Genomic DNA, 16482 nt, shown 5'->3' on the forward strand with positions numbered 1-16482 from the left:
TTGATGTTCAACTTTGTTCTTGTGCTTTTTTTGTATTGGTGTTTTGAATTTCTAGTCCATCGACAGCTTGCAAAACTAGTATAATAGTTCTAGATGTTCCACAGGTACTCACGTATATTTTAGATTGAACTTTAGCCTCTGCGCCCTTTGGACTATGACAGTGCATTAAGAATGGTAACATGGCTAGGGAGCGTTTTTCATTCCAGGGCTCTTTATTTAACAAACAATTTATTATGGATTTTTTCAGTATATCATACATTTGGAAAGCCTTTTATAAACCTTAACCTTCATATAGTGCTTACGGGAACAACAAAAGATTCCCATTGTTTCAAACGGGACCAGTAAGATATTTAGCCGTGAAGTTAAGAGAAATATTAACATGCGGAACATTGTGATAAGGTTTCTTTAAACAATTTTTTATGTGGCATAAATGTGATAATATTTTCTGAAGTCTTCCACACCAGTCATTATTGTTTTCTTTCTTTGGCCTGTAGTTTGTTCAGGATGCCTAAAAACAAAAGGGGAAAAAGATGCTTTTAGTTTTTCACATTCTGCTCTCCTCCCCTTCCCAAGTTTTCTCCACTTTCTGGTCTTCTTGGGCCATGCAACTTCTGCAGCTGAGAAGGTGGATAGGGGACCTGTTCCTGTACCCTCCATCAATGATCCCCTCGAGCCAGTCAAAATTAGGTCATCAAGTGTAGCAGGAACATTGACTTTCCCCATGACTTTTCCTCACTCCTCCTGGGAGGTGCGTGGTCTCCACTTGCCGCCTTCTCACAGCAGACCAATTCAGGATGACCAGTGATGTGAGAGAAAATGAACTTCAATCCCACATCTCTGTAATGCAATATAAAGCTCTGCCATCCTGCATTTTCCACATTTTAAATGAGGACGGCAAGTTATCTAAATTCCTATGTAACTGTGTTCTATCTCATGTACTAATTAATGTAGAATAACGGGAGGTTAAAGGTCTCAGGCAGTAATCTGACAGAGCAGATCACCTGCCCATTATAGAACCTGTCCAATTTTCATTTAACCAATTTCTGTGGATTGAAAATTGGATGGGTTCTATAATGGGCGGGCAATCTGATCTGCTAGTTTACCGCTCATGTGGTGAAGTCAGAAATTTACCCCTTTGTTGCTGAAGCTTGCACTGAGCTTTATTGTAATGGTGCACGAGGCCAATGACAGAGAGGTTACAGTGTGGATGGAAGGAGGACTTAAAATGTCGAGTCTCTGGTAGCTCAGGGTTGTACTTGTGAACAGAATGGAAGTGTTCAGCAAAGCACTCACCTAATCTGTATTTAGTCTCCTCAATGTGGAGTAGACTGCACCATCAGAAGCAAATACAGTGTAGTCGATTAGAGGAAGATACATAAATTACTATCTCTCATGGAAGAAGTTTTTGGGGCCTCTTTCTATCTTAAATGTCTTTATGTCTTTTTTGATCACTTCTTCAATGCCATTTCCACCTTGTTAGTCTCCCTGGTAAATACTGTTCAATATTTCTGCCATTTCGCTGTCATTACCTGAGAGTGTATCTTGAACATTCTTTGTAGCCCTATCCCTATCCTGATTTTTCCTTTGTTATTTATGTTTCTGTAGAATACTATATCTTTTTATATTCCTTGATAATTTAGTTTCATAGTTCCTCTTTGCTTTCCTAATTGTTTTTTTGGCTACTTTCCTAACCTCTTCGTATTCCCTTTTGATATCCTCTCCTTGATTTTCAATATGCTTTATGTATGCCATTTTCTTCATTTTCAATATTACCCTCATCTCTTTATTCATCCATGGTGTGTCATTACTGGCTAGTTTGTTCTTGTGGAAATACATGCATGCTTGTATCAATGGGCCAGACTTTGCTGTAAAAATAACGGTGAGACTAACAGCGCTCACTGTTATTTATGTGCAAATCGGAGAGCAACTTCTGGCGACCGCACATGTGTAGTTGAACCCGGAAATCCGGAAGTTGCTGTCCAAGATGACCTGTTCCTCCAAAAGCTGCATGAAAACGGAATCTCGCTGCCTGAGCCACCATTCAAATGTACTGAAGGGCGTGAAGTTCCTGTACTTACCTTATAGATATGGACTAAACTCGCCAAAAAAAAGTTAGGGCTTGTCCATTTCAATGTAAGTACCCTTTTAACGGTGTGGTGAGTCCTAATTACTGCCAAACAACCTCGCTGGCACTGACAATGAACTTTTACAAGTGTGGGGTCTCATTCCTTCAGCTTTTAATTATTGTTGGACATTTAAAAAAACAATTTAAATAAAAAAATTCTTTTTAACTTTATCTTTCTGTCTCTTTTATCTCTGTATCTATCTCTGACCCTCAGATGAGCTTCCGAACACATATCCACTCCATCACCAAGACCGCCTACTTCCACCTCCGTAACATTACCCGTTTCCACCCCTGCCTCAGCTCGTCTACTGCTGAAACCCTCATCCATGCCTTTGTTACCTCCAGACTGGACTATCCCAATGGTTTCCTAGCTGTCCTCCAATCTTCCACCCTCCATAAACTTGAGCTCATCCAAAACTCTGCTGCCCATATTCTAACTCGCACCAAGTCCCATTCTCCCATCGCCCCTGTGCTAGCTGACCTACATTGGCCCCCGGTCCAGGAATGACTTGACTTTAAAATTCTCATCCTTGTTTTCAAATCGCTCCAGGGCCTCGCCCCTCCCTATCTCTGTAACCTCCCCCAGCCCTACAAACCTCCAAGATCTCCGTGCTCCTCCAATTCTTACCTCATGCCCATCCCCGATTTTAATCGCTCCACCATTGGCAGTCATGCCTTCAGCTGCCTCGGCCCTAAGCTGTGGAATTCCCTCCCTAAACATCTCCACCTCTCTCTTCCTTTAAGACGCTCCTTAAAACCCACCTCTTTGACCAAGCTTTTGGTCACCTGATATTTCTTTATGTGGCTCAGTGTGAAATTTTGTTTGATAATGTTACCTTGGAGCATTTTGGGACATTTTACTACGTTAAAGGCGCTATATAAACGTAAGTTATTGTTGTTGTTAATCCAGTTTTTCTTTCCCTCTCTTTATTCTGCTTACTGTACCTGATTTGACCTTGAATTCACGATTCTAACTTACATTTCCTGGTTTTGACTTTGCACTGTTCATTAATGATGCTTCAATTTGATTGGTTAAGGAGACACACCAGTCTCAGGTGCCCTATAGAGGGCGCCATGCTGTTTAGATCTCTAATTTATAGTAACTTGCCGTGCAAAACTCCATAGAAAGTCTATGGGCACGTGCAAGTCCAACGAACAGCGGGCACCGTCCGTTTGCCACTCACTGCAAAATCCGATCCATTAATATAGAGAAGGAGCTGCTGTTCTATAAGGTAACATTACCTGGTCATTTTACATTGAAGATACTTATCACAGTGCCACCTACAGGCATAACAGGTACTGCATGGATTTCTGTAACCCCCCACCCAGTGATTTTAATATATTAGATATGGACATTGTTAAAGCATTTTTGTACTTTGTTGTCCAATTTATATTTCATAAAGAAACAGTGTCAAATGCCTACCTTTCCTTTTGATTTCTTTCAACCAGTTTGAATGAGGCTTTATGCAGATTTCACCTCCAATTGTTAAAACAGCACTAGAAGGAGCAGAAATTATACATTTATTGTGTGAACAGTAATATTTAGAAGAAATTTGAAGGACTATGTTAAAAAGCAAAAAGGAAAAAATGTTAAAACAATGTTACAGAAATCTTCTAACTCAGTGTAAAATGTTTTCAGCAGAGTAGCTAATGACAGATAATCAGCATAGAGGGTCATCCAGTGAAAGGAGCTTGAACATCACTGAAGTGTCAGTGGGGGAACATTTAGGGAACAGCGATTATAGTATCATAAGGTTTAGAATAGCTATGGAAAAGGACAAGGAGCAATCTAGAGTAAAAATACTTAATTGGAGGAGGGCCAATTTCAGTGGGATGAGAATGAATCTGGCCCGGATAATTTGGAATCAGAGATTGGCAGGCAAAACTGTAATCAAACAATGGGCGGCCTTTAAAGAGGAGATGGTTCAGGTACAGTCTAGGTACATTCCCATGAGGGGGAAAGGAAGGGCAACTAAAGCCAGAGCTCCCTGGATGACGGCAGAGATAGAGAGTAAGATGAAGCAGAAAAAGGGGCATATGACAGATGTCAGGTTGATAAGGCAAGTGGGAACCAGGCAGAATATAAAAAATTCAGAGGGGAAGTGAAAAAGGAAATAAGAGGGGCAAAGAGAGAGTATGAGAATAGACTGGCGGCCAACATAAAAGGAATCCAGAAGTCTTCTATAGGCATATAAACAGTAAACGGGTTTTAAGGGCGGGGGGGGGGACCGATTAGGGAGCAAAAAGGAGATCTACCCATGGAGGCAGAGGGAATGGCTGAGGTACTAAATGAGTACTTTGTATTTGTCTTTACCAAGGAAGAAGATGCTGCCAAAGTCACAATAAAAGAAGAAGTAGTTGAGATACTGGATGGGCTAAAAATTGACAAAGAGGAGGTATTAGAAAGGCCAGCAGTACTTAAAGTAGATAAGTCACCCAGTCCGGATGGGATGCATCCTAGGTTGCTGAGGGAAGTAAGGATGGAAATTGATGTGGTTCTGGCCATAATCTTCCAATCATCCTTAGAAATGGGGGTGGTGCCAGAGGACTGGAGAAGGTTACACACTTGTTCAAAAAAGGGTGTAAGGATAAACCAAGTAGCTACAGGCCAGTCAGTTTAGCCTCGGTAGTGGGGAAACTTATAGAAACGATAATCCGGGACAAGTGTGGATTAATTAAAGAAAGTCAGCACGGATTTTTTAAAGGCAAATCGTGTTTAACTAACTTGATTGAGTTTTTTCATGAGGTAGCAGAGAGGGTCGATGAGGGCAATGCGGTTGATGTGGTGTATATGGACTTCCAAAAGGCGTTTGATAAAGTGCTGCATAATAGGCTTGTCATCAAAGTTGAAGCCCATGGAATAAAAGGGGCAGTGGCAGCATGGATACCAAATTGGCTAAGTGACAAGAAACAGAGAGTAGTGGTGAATGGTTGTTTTTCAGACTAGAGGGAGGTATACAGTGGTGTTCCCTAGGGGTCGGTACTAGGACCACTGCTTTTCTTAATATATATTAATGACTTGGACTTGGGTTTACAGGGCACAATTTCAAAATTTGCAGATGACACAAAACTTGGAAGTGTAGTGAACAGTGACGAGGATAGAGATAGACTCGGAGGGGCATTGTGGGAGAGGAGCTGAGCCGAGCGGAGGGAGCGTCCGATAAAAGGCGGGATTTCAGAGCGCTGAGAGGAGCCGAGCCGAGCGGAGCTGCGACCGAGTTCGAAGTGACGTCAGGAATCAGATCGGGACGCGACACAGGGGAGGCACCTGATTGGTGAGTAGGTTCAGGTGAGTATTTCTACTTATCTACAGTAACTAAAGTAAAAGGAAAGGGAAGGTCTGCAGGTCTTATAGGAAGTAGCGTTTATTTTTTAGTGAATCAAGGTCCCTAGTGTAGTTAACATTCTCTAAATTGAGAACAATTTAAAGGAGTAAACTCCTTAAAGGGAGTGGTAAGTAGTTTTTCTTTCCTTTTTTTTCTCTTGACATTGTAGTTGTTCTTAAGCTAATTTAAGGGTTAAGTCATGGCAGGAGATCCCAGGGCCGTGTCATGTTCCTCTTGTGGGATGTGGGAATTCAGGGCTCCTTCCTGTATCCCTGATTCCTTCACCTGCGGGAAGTGTGTCCAGCTGCAGCTATTGTTTGACCGCTTGACGGCTCTGGAGCTGCGGATGGACTCACTTTGGAGCATCCGCGATGCTGAGAAAGTCGTGGATAGCACGTTCAGTGAGTTGGTCACACCGCAGATAAAAATTACTGAGGGAGATAGTGAATGGGTGACCAACAGACAGAGGAAGAGTAGGAAGGCAGTGCAGGGGTCCCCTGCGGTCATCTCCCTCCAAAACAGGTATACCGTTTTGGATACTGTTGGGGGAGATGGCTCACCGGGGAAGGTGGCAGTGGCCAGGTTCATGGCACCGTGGCTGGCTCTGCTGCACAGGAGGGCAGGAAAAAGAGTGGCAGAGCTATAGTGATAGGGGACTCGATTGTAAGGGGAATAGACAGGCGTTTCTGCGGACGCAACCGAGACTCCAGGATGGTATGTTGCCTCCCTGGTGCAAGGGTCAAGGATGTCTCGGAGCGGCTGCAGGACATTCTGGAGGGGGAGGGTGAACAGCCAGTTGTCGTGGTGCATATAGGCACCAACGATATAGGTAAAAAACAGGATGAGGTCCTACAAGCTGAATTTAGGGAGTTAGGAGTTAAACTAAAGAGTAGGACCTCAAAGGTAGTAATCTCAGGATTGCTACCAGTGCCACGGGCTAGTCAGAGTAGGAATGACAGGATAGCTAAGATGAATACGTGGCTTGAGAGATGGTGCAAGAGGGAGGGATTCAAATTCCTGGGCCATTGGAACCGGTTCTGGGGGAGGTGGGACCAGTACAAATTGGACGGTCTGCATCTGGGCAGGACTGGAACCAATGTCCTAGGGGGAGTGTTTGCCAGTGCTGTTGGGGAGGGTTTAAACTAATGTGGCAGGGGGATGGGAACCGATGCAGGAAGTCAGTGGGAAATAAAGTGGTGACAGAAACAAAAGGCAGTAAGGGAGAGTGTACAGAACATGACCGGACAGATGGTCTGAGAAAGCAGGGCAAAGACCAAGGGAAGTCTAGATTAAACTGCATTTATTTCAATGCAAGAAGTCTGATGGGCAAGGCAGATGAACTCAGGGCATGGATGGGTACATGGGACTGGGATGTTATAGCTATTACTGAAACATGGCTAAGGGAGGGGCAGGACTGGCAGCTCAATGTTCCAGGGTACAGATGCTATAGGAAAGATAGAGCAGGAGGTAAGAGAGGAGGGGGAGTTGCGTTCTTGATTAGGGAGAACATCACGGCAGTAGTGAGAGGGGATATATCCGAGGGTTCGCCCACTGAGTCTATATGGGTAGAACTGAAAAATAAGAAGGGAGAGATCACTTTGATAGGATTGTACTACAGACCCCCAAATAGTCAACGGGAAATTGAAGAGCAAATATGTAAGGAGATTATAGACAGCTGCAAGAAAAATAGGGTGGTAATAGTAGGGGACTTTAACTTTCCCAACATTGACTGGGACAGCCATAGCATTAGGGGCTTGGATGGAGAGAAATTTGTTGAGTGTATTCAGGAGGAATTTCTCATTCAGTATGTGGATGGCCCGACTAGAGAGGGGGCAAAACTTGACCTCCTCTTGGGAAATAAGGAAGGGCAGGTGAGGGATCACTTTGGGACCAGTGATCATAATTCCATTAGTTTTAAGATAGCTATGGAGAAGGATAGGTCTGGCCCAAAAGTTAAAATTCTAAATTGGGGAAAGGCCAATTTTGATGGTATTAGACAGGAACTTTCAGAAGTTGATTGGGAGAGTCTGTTGGCAGGCAAAGGGACGTCTGGTAAGTGGGAGGCTTTCAAAAGTATGTTAACCAGGGTTCAGGGTAAGCACATTCCTTATAAAGTGAAGGGCAAGGCTGGTAGAAGTAGGGAACCTTGGATGACTCGGGAGATTGAGGCCCTAGTCAAAAAGAAGAAGGAGGCATATGACATGCATAGGCAGCTGGGATCAAGTGGATCCCTTGAAGAGTATAGAGATTGCCGGAGTAGAGTTAAGAGAGAAATCAGGAGGGCAAAAAGGGGATATGAGATTGCTTTGGCAGATCAGGCAAAGGTGAATCCAAAGAGCTTCTACAAATACATAAAGGGCAAAAGGGTAACTAGGGAGAGAGTAGGGCCTCTTAAGGATCAACAAGGTCATCTATGTGCGGAACCACAAGAGATGGGTGAGATCCTGAATGAATATTTCACATCGGTATTTACGGTTGAGAAAGGCATGGATGTTAGGGAACTTGGGGAAATAAATAGTGATGTCTTGAGGAGTGTACATATTACAGAGAGGGAGGTGCTGGAAGTCTTAACGCGCATCAAGGTAGATAAATCTCCGGGACCTGATGAAATGTATCCCAGGACGTTATGGGAGGTTAGGGAGGAAATTGCGGGTCCCCTAGCAGAGATATTTGAATCATCCACCGCTACAGGTGAGGTGCCTGAAGATTGGAGGGTAGCAAATGTTGTGCCTTTGTTTAAGAAGGGCGGCAGGGAAAAGCCTGGGAACTACAGACCAGTGAGCCTGACATCTGTAGTGGGTAAGTTGTTAGAGGGTATTCTGAGGGACAGGATCTACAGGCATTTGGAGAGGCAGGGACTAATTAGGAACAGTCAGCATGGTTTTGTGAGAGGAAAATCATGTCTCACGAATTTGATTGAGTTTTTTGAAGGGGTAACCAAGAAGATAGATGAGGGCTGTGCAGTAGACGTGGTCTACATGGACTTCAGCAAAGCATTTGACAAGGTACCGCATGGTAGGTTGTTACATAAGGTTAAATCTCACGGGATCCAAGTTGAGGTAGCCAATTGGATACAAAATTGGATTGACGACAGAAGACAGAGGGTGGTTGTCGAGGGTTGTTTTTCAAACTGGATGCCTGTGTCCAGCGGTGTGCCTCAGGGATCGGTGCTGGGTCCGCTGTTATTTGTTATTTATATTAATGATTTGGATGAGAATTTAGGAGGCATGGTTAGTAAGTTTGCAGATGACACCAAGATTGGTGGCATTGTGGACAGTGAAGAAGGTTATCTAGGATTGCAACGGGATCTTGATAAATTGGGCCAGTGGGCCGATGAATGGCAGATGGAGTTTAATTTAGATAAATGTGAGGTGATGCATTTTGGTAGATCGAATCGGGCCAGGACCTACTCCGTTAATGGTAGGGCGTTGGGGAGAGTTATAGAACAAAGAGATCTGGGAGTACAGATTCATAGCTCCTTGAAAGTGGAGTCACAGGTGGATAGGGTAGTGAAGAAGGCATTCAGCATGCTTGGTTTCATTGGTCAGAACATTGAATGCAGGAGTTGGGATGTCTTGTTGAAGTTGTACAGGGCATTGGTGAGGCCACACTTGGAGTACTGTGTACAGTTCTGGTCACCCTATTATAGAAAGGATATTATTAAACTAGAAAGAGTGCAGAAAAGATTTACTAGGATGCTACCGGGACTTGATGGTTTGACTTACAGGGAGAGGTTAGACAGACTGGGACTTTTTTCCCTGGAGAGCAGGAGGTTAAGGGGTGATCTTATCGAAGTCTATAAAATAATGAGGGGCATAGATAAGGTCGATAGTCAAAATCTTTTCCCAAAGGTAGGGGAGTCTATAACGAGGGGGCATAGATTTAAGGTGAGAGGGGAGAGATACAAAAGGGTCCAGAGGGGCAATTTTTTCACTCAAAGGGTGGTGAGTGTCTGGAACGAGCTGCCAGAGGCAGTAGTAGAGGCGGGTACAATTTTGTCTTTTAAAAAGCATTTGGACAGTTACATGGGTAAGATGGGTATGGAGGGATATGGGCCAAGTGCAGGCAATTGGGACTAGCTTAGTGGTATAAACTGGGCGACATGGACATGTTGGGCCGAAGGGCCTGTTTCCATGTTGTAACTTCTATGATTCTATGATTCTATGACTCCAAGAGGAATCAGACAGGCTGGTGGAATGGACAGACTCGTGGCAGATGAAATTTAACGCAGAAAAGTGTGAAGTGATACATTTTGGTAGGAAGAACAAGGAGAGGCAGTATAAACTAGAGGGTGCAATTCTAAAAGGGGTGCAGGAACAGAGAGATCTGGGAGTATATGTGCATAAATCTTTGAAGGTGACAGGGCAGGTTGAGAAAGCGGTTAAAAAATCATACGGCATCGTGGGCTTTATAAATAGAGGCGTAGAGTAGAAAAGCAAGGGAGTTATGATGAATGGCTGTCTTCGTGCTGTAACCATCCTATGATACTATGATTGATGAGAGGACAACTTCAGGCAATAAATCACAGCCAATATTTTTGGACCATTACATCAAAATATGGGTCTCGGATTTTTTTTTCCTTGAGAATTCTACATTTCTCAATTTAATAGAGAATGAAAACCTGGGTAAAGAAAGATTAGCCAAGCCAGGTTTTTAAAAAAAAAAATTCCAGTGGGATCGGTGTGATAGTGGGTGCTATCTCTCTCAATGGTTTGGCTGGTAAGACTGCAGGTGGGTGGCAGCATGTGGCTGTCGTCTGCTCCGGCTATCTAGAAGGGCCACAAGGTATAGTCCATTTGACATGATTTTTTTTTCCCTTTAAATAGGCAGTTTCAGAGATGGATGCTACAAACTGATTACGGCCCTGATTTTAACTCCAGATTGGTGGGTGGCCAGGTGAGTTGGAAATTCACCCACTGCTTTAGAAATCAGGCCTGGCCATTTTAATTCCAGGGCCTGATTAACATGCCGCCATTCCACTTCTCGCCTAGTGCAAGTGGCAAGTTACAGGAAAATTGTGCGGCCTGGAAGCCACCGTCCAACATAAGGTAGGTGGCATGATCGGGTTCTGGGGGCATCTCACGGGAATCTTGCATTTGGGAGGGATGAGCGAGTCCAGGGCAGAGGAAGCCTAAGCTTTCTTTGTGGTGCTCGAAGGGGCATTCATAAAGGAAAGAAAAACACTTAACCTTTTCAGCCTCTTCTGGAGCTGATCCTCTTCCATCCCAGATTGGCCTGGCGGGACAGCCAGAGTGGTGTCACTGTTCAGGCCTCAGTTAAAATTGCAGTCGGGCCCCAATTACATGAACAGGTCCTGATATGCATATGTAAAGAAGGACCCCACCAGCTTTGGGCAGCTGTCCTTGCTGTGTGTCAGCAGAGCAGGTTAAAATTGCGGACAGTGGGATCCTGGCAGCTCCAGGGCAGGTAAGTAACTCGGGGCATTTAACTGTTTATCTGACTGGTTTCAGCTGGGCAGGTAAGGTTAAAGTCTCCCCCAACGTACTGAAGCTACCAGATTAGAGTGATTACTTACATCACTTGTTTTTTGAAGCAGCGAGGCCCTCTGGAGATGAACTTCATATCCTTGATGTACTGCATGGGAATGGAGGCCATAGTAGCTCTCGGACAATGACAACGCCCTGCTCGTCTTAAAATGAATCCTATACATTAAACAGAATCCATAAATTAATCAGAATTTAAAGTGAGAAATGTTAGCCCTAGGGGCGTAGCTTACTCTTCCATCTTTTGGACCATTGATCCATCAAAGATTCCCAAATCAGGAATGCATCAGAGATGCTCAAGTTGCAGCATTGGTGTTAGCCTTGGCTCACTCTGAGCCAGAAGGACATGGTTTCAAGCTACACTCCAGTGAGTTGAGCATATATTTGAGGAAGTAACAAGCAACGTGGATAAAGGGGATCCTGTGGATGTGGTGTACTTGGATTTTCAGAAGGCTTTTGACAAGGTGCCACATCAAAGGCTACTACACAAATTAAGAGCTCATGGTGTAGGGGGTAACATACTAGCACGGATAAAGGATTGGTTAGCTAACAGGAAACAGAGAGTAGGCATAATTGAGTCATTTTCAAATTGGCAAGATGTAACGAGTGGAGTGCCACAGGGATCAGTGCTTGGGCATCAATTATTTACAATCTATATCAATAACTTGGATGAAGGGACCGAATGTATGGTTGCTAAATTTGCTGATGACACAAAGGTAGGTAGGAAAGTAAGTTGTGAAGAGGACATAAGGAGTCTGCAAAGGGATATAGATAGGTTAAGTGAGCGGGCAAAAATTTGGCAGTTGGAGTATAATGTGGAAAATGTGAACTTGTCCACTTTGGCAGGAGGAATAGAAAAGCAGTATATTATTCAAATGGAGAGAGATTGAGAGGTACAAAGGGATCTGGGTGTCCTAGTGCATGAATTCCAACAAGTTAGTATGCAGGTGCAGCAAGTGGTTAGGAAGGCAAATGGAATGTTGTCATTTATTGCAAGGGGAATGGAATATCAAAGTAGAGATGTTTTGCTACAGTTGTACAGGGCATTGATGAGACCACATCTAGAATACTGTGTGCAGTTTTGGTCTCCTGATTTAAGAAAGGACATAATTGCTTTAGAGGCGGTTCAGAGAAGGTTCACTCAACTGATTCCTGGGATGAGGGGATTATCTTATGAGGGAAGGTTGGACAAGTTGGGCCTGTATACATTGGAGTTTAGAAGAATGAGAGGTGATCTTATTGAAATATATAAGATCCTGGGGGGGCTTGAAGGGGTAGATGCTGAGAGGATGTTTCCCCTTGTGGGAGAGACTAGAACTAGGGGTCACAGTTAAAAATAAGAGGTCTCCCATTTAAGACGGAGATGAGGAGAATTTTTTTCTCTCAGAGGGTTGTGAGTCTGTGGAACTCCCTTCCCCAGAGAGCGGTGGAGGCAGGGTCATTGAATATTTTTAAGGCTGAGTTAGATAGATTCCTGATTAACAAGGGAGTTAAAGGTTATAGTAGGTAGATGGGAAAGTAGGGTTGGGGTCACAATCAGATCAGCCATGATCTTATCAAATGGCAGAGCAGGCTTGAGGGGCCGAATGGCCTACTCCTGCTCTTAATTCGGATGTTCATATAATCAAGGCTGTCACTCCAGCATTGCAATATTTGTGGGCTGTCACATTTTCTTATATTACAAGGTACCTCAAAAGTACTTCATTGGTTATGAAGCACTTTGAGATGTCTTTAAGTTGGCACTATATAAATGCAATTCTTAATTTCTTAAATGTAACCTACAAATCCTCTGAATTTATCTAGGTTGCAAACCAGTTGATCAATCTGTTGACTTGGAATTAGTTACATCATGCCGATTTGTTGTAAATGTCTCTTGTATGATATAGAATCACCGTGATAGAAGGAAAGTTGCATAAGGAATATTTTTATGCTACAAGTACTCAATGAATACCAATGATTCATGTTCAGTGGAGCCGCTGCTAGAACATATTTTTGAAGCTGATGAGCTGTTTAATTTTTCTTGCAATTTTTCACCATTAAAATATTAATACAAACCATTTGCAAAAACTGTGGTTTGCACAAAATCAACTATTTACATCATGGCAATCATAATTCATGAGTCCTAAAGGTACCCTGGATTTAGCAGTTTGTTTTATGTAAACTGATGGTCCATACATATGCTCTCTATGTAAATGTAAATGGTATTTAGTACAAAAGATCTCCAAGCCAATTTTTTAAAGAAATAAAACACATATCCATATAACAAATGTGCATCAACATTACATAAAAAATACAACATAATGAAATATGGTGGGTCCATTATCACCTGCATCTGTGTTCACAAGTAATGTTATCCATGTTTCTTATTTATAGCATCATCTCAATAAAGCAAAAAAACATACATTTATTGGTATTTTTAGCAAGGATACTATAAGTAGACACATGAAATCGATGTTTCACTGCATGTCTCGACTGATCGCAATTGCTTTAGCATTCATAACCTATAATCAATGTATAGTATGTAATAAGGTTAATAATGAAAAAGAATGTTTTTAGGTTCACAGTTGATCTCTATTCAGTTATGTAAATAGCAAAACATCTTTCCTCATTCTGATAAGGAATATCACAATTTCCACACACCTTGAGCAGCTGCATACAGAAGCAGGAGAAGAATTGTCACAGTGGCTCCTCTGTTCATCTTCTTGCTTCTCCTGAACTATGTGTTTAGCACTGCAGGTCGGCACTAACTGCTGCTCTACATTTCCATTTGTTTGGAGACAAACAGCTCAAGGGCACTTACATAATCAGGCCAACAACCAACTGCCATGTTCCTCCAGCAACCATAAATGACATTCCCACTCAACAGCTTAAGCATAGCCTAGCAACTGAGAATGACAGACAGGGGAAATGTTTTGCTTGGGGATGAAGCATTCAAGCAAAGCCTTACATTTCCCTTTGTTTGTATCATGTCCATTTTACTGTTTTGCATTTAGTTACTTGGGGATAGAAATACATCTTGGGCGATACCACAGATTGAGCAATAGCGAATCGGTAGCATGTTTTGCACTCAGCATGATTTTCTTTTCCATTGACTACAATTTGTATAACCAATGATTTATATAAGTTTACCTTTGCCTCTCTGCTTTTGTTCTCTATACCACTATTTATTATACCCTAGGATCCTATGTACCTTTTTACAGCTTTCTGAGCTTGTTCTCCCATGTCTAAAGTTTGTGTCTCTGCATATATGTGAACCGTCCCTTTTTATTTGTTGCAGACATCAATGAAGAGTGTGGCAGCTTCACTGCAGTCTGTGACCACCTGTCTTCCCCTCCCACTCCCCCCCCCCCAGCTGCTTCCAGGACAAGCTGGTGCCTCCTCCTCAGCAGAAGCACAGAATGTAACTCTGGAGACCCATGGGGGCACAGGTTTGAGAGAGCCCTGTATTTCAGCCTTCAGGTTTGGGGCCGGCTTGCAAGAGACACTGGCCCTGAAATTCTGCAACGGTTTTCCCAATCGCCCACTGTAACTTTGATGGGATATCGGTGACACTGCCAGAGCAACATTAAATGTATCAATGTTTACTGGAATGTCTTAACGATCCTTCATCGATTCACGCTGATATGGGATGCAGGGGGCACCACTCTGATCTAAGTCGCATTCCCAGAATGTATGTGTTCTGTGGATTAAATCCCTCATGAACTGAACTTGTTCAATATATATAAATTAATCTGAAATCCCTCTTCAGCCAAATAGTCAAAAATCTCAAAACACCACACATATGTACAAGTAAGGACAGTCAGCATTCAGGGAAAGAGGAACTGAAATGTCAGTGGTGTAGAAATTACTAAGTGAGCCATGCACAAATGTTATGTAAGTTTTCTCCTTTCTGTGCCTATGTGTCAACAATCATCAGCTGCTCCATAGAACCAATGGATGATTTGACATTTCTGAAGTTAATTGCTGGTTTAGCACAAAGCTGTGCAGTCAGCTGTGTAGAAGGAAAAGAGAAGTGGATAGAGTTGACATGGAGCCCACAAAGATCCATGAATCCGCTGGCAAGGCAACCAATTTCACATTCATTTCCATTGAGAGAGTGATTTCACAAATTAATATCCCTTTTTAAAAAATGTGCAATTGTTTTATCTACTATTAATAATAATAATAAACTCTGGTCATGTGAAGTTGCAAGATTGTTTTACACATGAATGATGTGCTGTTTGGTGCTGAGAATGTTTATTGTCTTCTAAGTTTGGGCTTTCTCTATTTACTTTTAGTCACCATTTTTTAAGATAATTTAATAGGATTTTTAAGTTCCATTTGTGCAGATGTGAAACATTATGGACTGAAAGAAAATCCAACATTTCCAGAAAATCCAACCTGTTCTTCCTTCATTATCAATACTTTCACTCCATTGAACAGTTGTGATTTCTGGTAAAACAATGCAATGCAACATAATGGACTGGAATAATATGAAGTCATATAATGCAGCGTAATGTAAAATAGAATATGATGCAATGGGATATTGTATTATTGTATAGTGTTTAGCATACTGTAATTTATAAACAGAAGATACACAAAACACTCTAGTTTTTTGAAAATCCACCATTAAGTGGTGTTGTGCATTTAATTCAACAACCTAAAAGGTATAAAGCCAGCTAGTGCACAAACAGGAAATATTCACTCTGGTGCAGTAAGGGTGCTGCTCTGAATTGAGGCAAAAGTACATTGGGTGCAATTTTCATCTCGCTACCAGCCCATTTGCATTTAAAAATAGGGCAGTAGTGAAATTAAAATCAAGCAGTGGGTAGTCGCACCAACGTACCACTGCATCTACGTCCATTCTGGTTTTCGGACAGACCTGCATTTTGCCAGCCGGAGCTCCCATTGGAAAGAGGCGAGAGCGTCATACATTTAGGCAAATAGGGGTCATGGTGCAATTAAGACCATTTTTGTCTCTGCCCGTATCAATACTGCCAGTTCTTGCTCCTGCCCACCAACCATAGGTGGTACAAGTTAGGCAGCGGAAACTTCTAGTGATAATTAAAGGGATCCTCATCTGCTGTCAGGTAAAGCTGGATGGAGCTTTTGGAGACCTTTTTTTGGCAGTCGCTTGTGAGTTTTGCACTTTAACGCATCTGAAATACTATGTCATTGCTGCCGTAGGCTCTGCACTGCTGCTCCCCAGTGCTGCTACTTTTTGATCCCAATGCTAAATACACCTCCCCTGTAAGCTGCCACATCCCAATTCCCACCTCTAAATCAGCGAGCTGCCTATTGGGAAGTGCGTTTCACACTGGCAGCTCACTGACTGCATTATAATGAGAGTCCATCACAAAATTTGATTGGGTCCCATTTCCAACCCTTATCCATTGTTTATAGCAATCTGCATGCAATTGTCCACTGTATGTCAGGAACTTCATCATCGGGGCCAGTTTTAAAAATCAGTAAGTTTAAAAAAATTGGGGTCAAATTCAACATCCTTTTCATTTTTTCCAGAAGGTTTTTTTTATGTTTAAACGTTGAA

The 16482-nt window shown here is 42.6% G+C and overlaps 1 long non-coding RNA gene across 1 annotated transcript; it reads right to left on the reverse strand.

The window, feature by feature from the left end:
* Positions 1-300: 300 nt before the first annotated feature.
* On the reverse strand, positions 301-11106 carry LOC137342160 (uncharacterized). The gene is made up of 3 exons (XR_010967213.1): positions 10988-11106; positions 3549-3622; positions 301-508 (listed from the first exon to the last, which is right to left on the reverse strand). It is a non-coding gene; the product is annotated as an uncharacterized lncRNA (long non-coding RNA).
* Between the last annotated feature and the right edge of the window lie 5376 nt (positions 11107-16482).

This window comes from Heptranchias perlo, chromosome 1 (genome assembly GCF_035084215.1).
Source record: "Heptranchias perlo isolate sHepPer1 chromosome 1, sHepPer1.hap1, whole genome shotgun sequence".
Classification (NCBI taxonomy): domain Eukaryota; kingdom Metazoa; phylum Chordata; class Chondrichthyes; order Hexanchiformes; family Hexanchidae; genus Heptranchias; species Heptranchias perlo.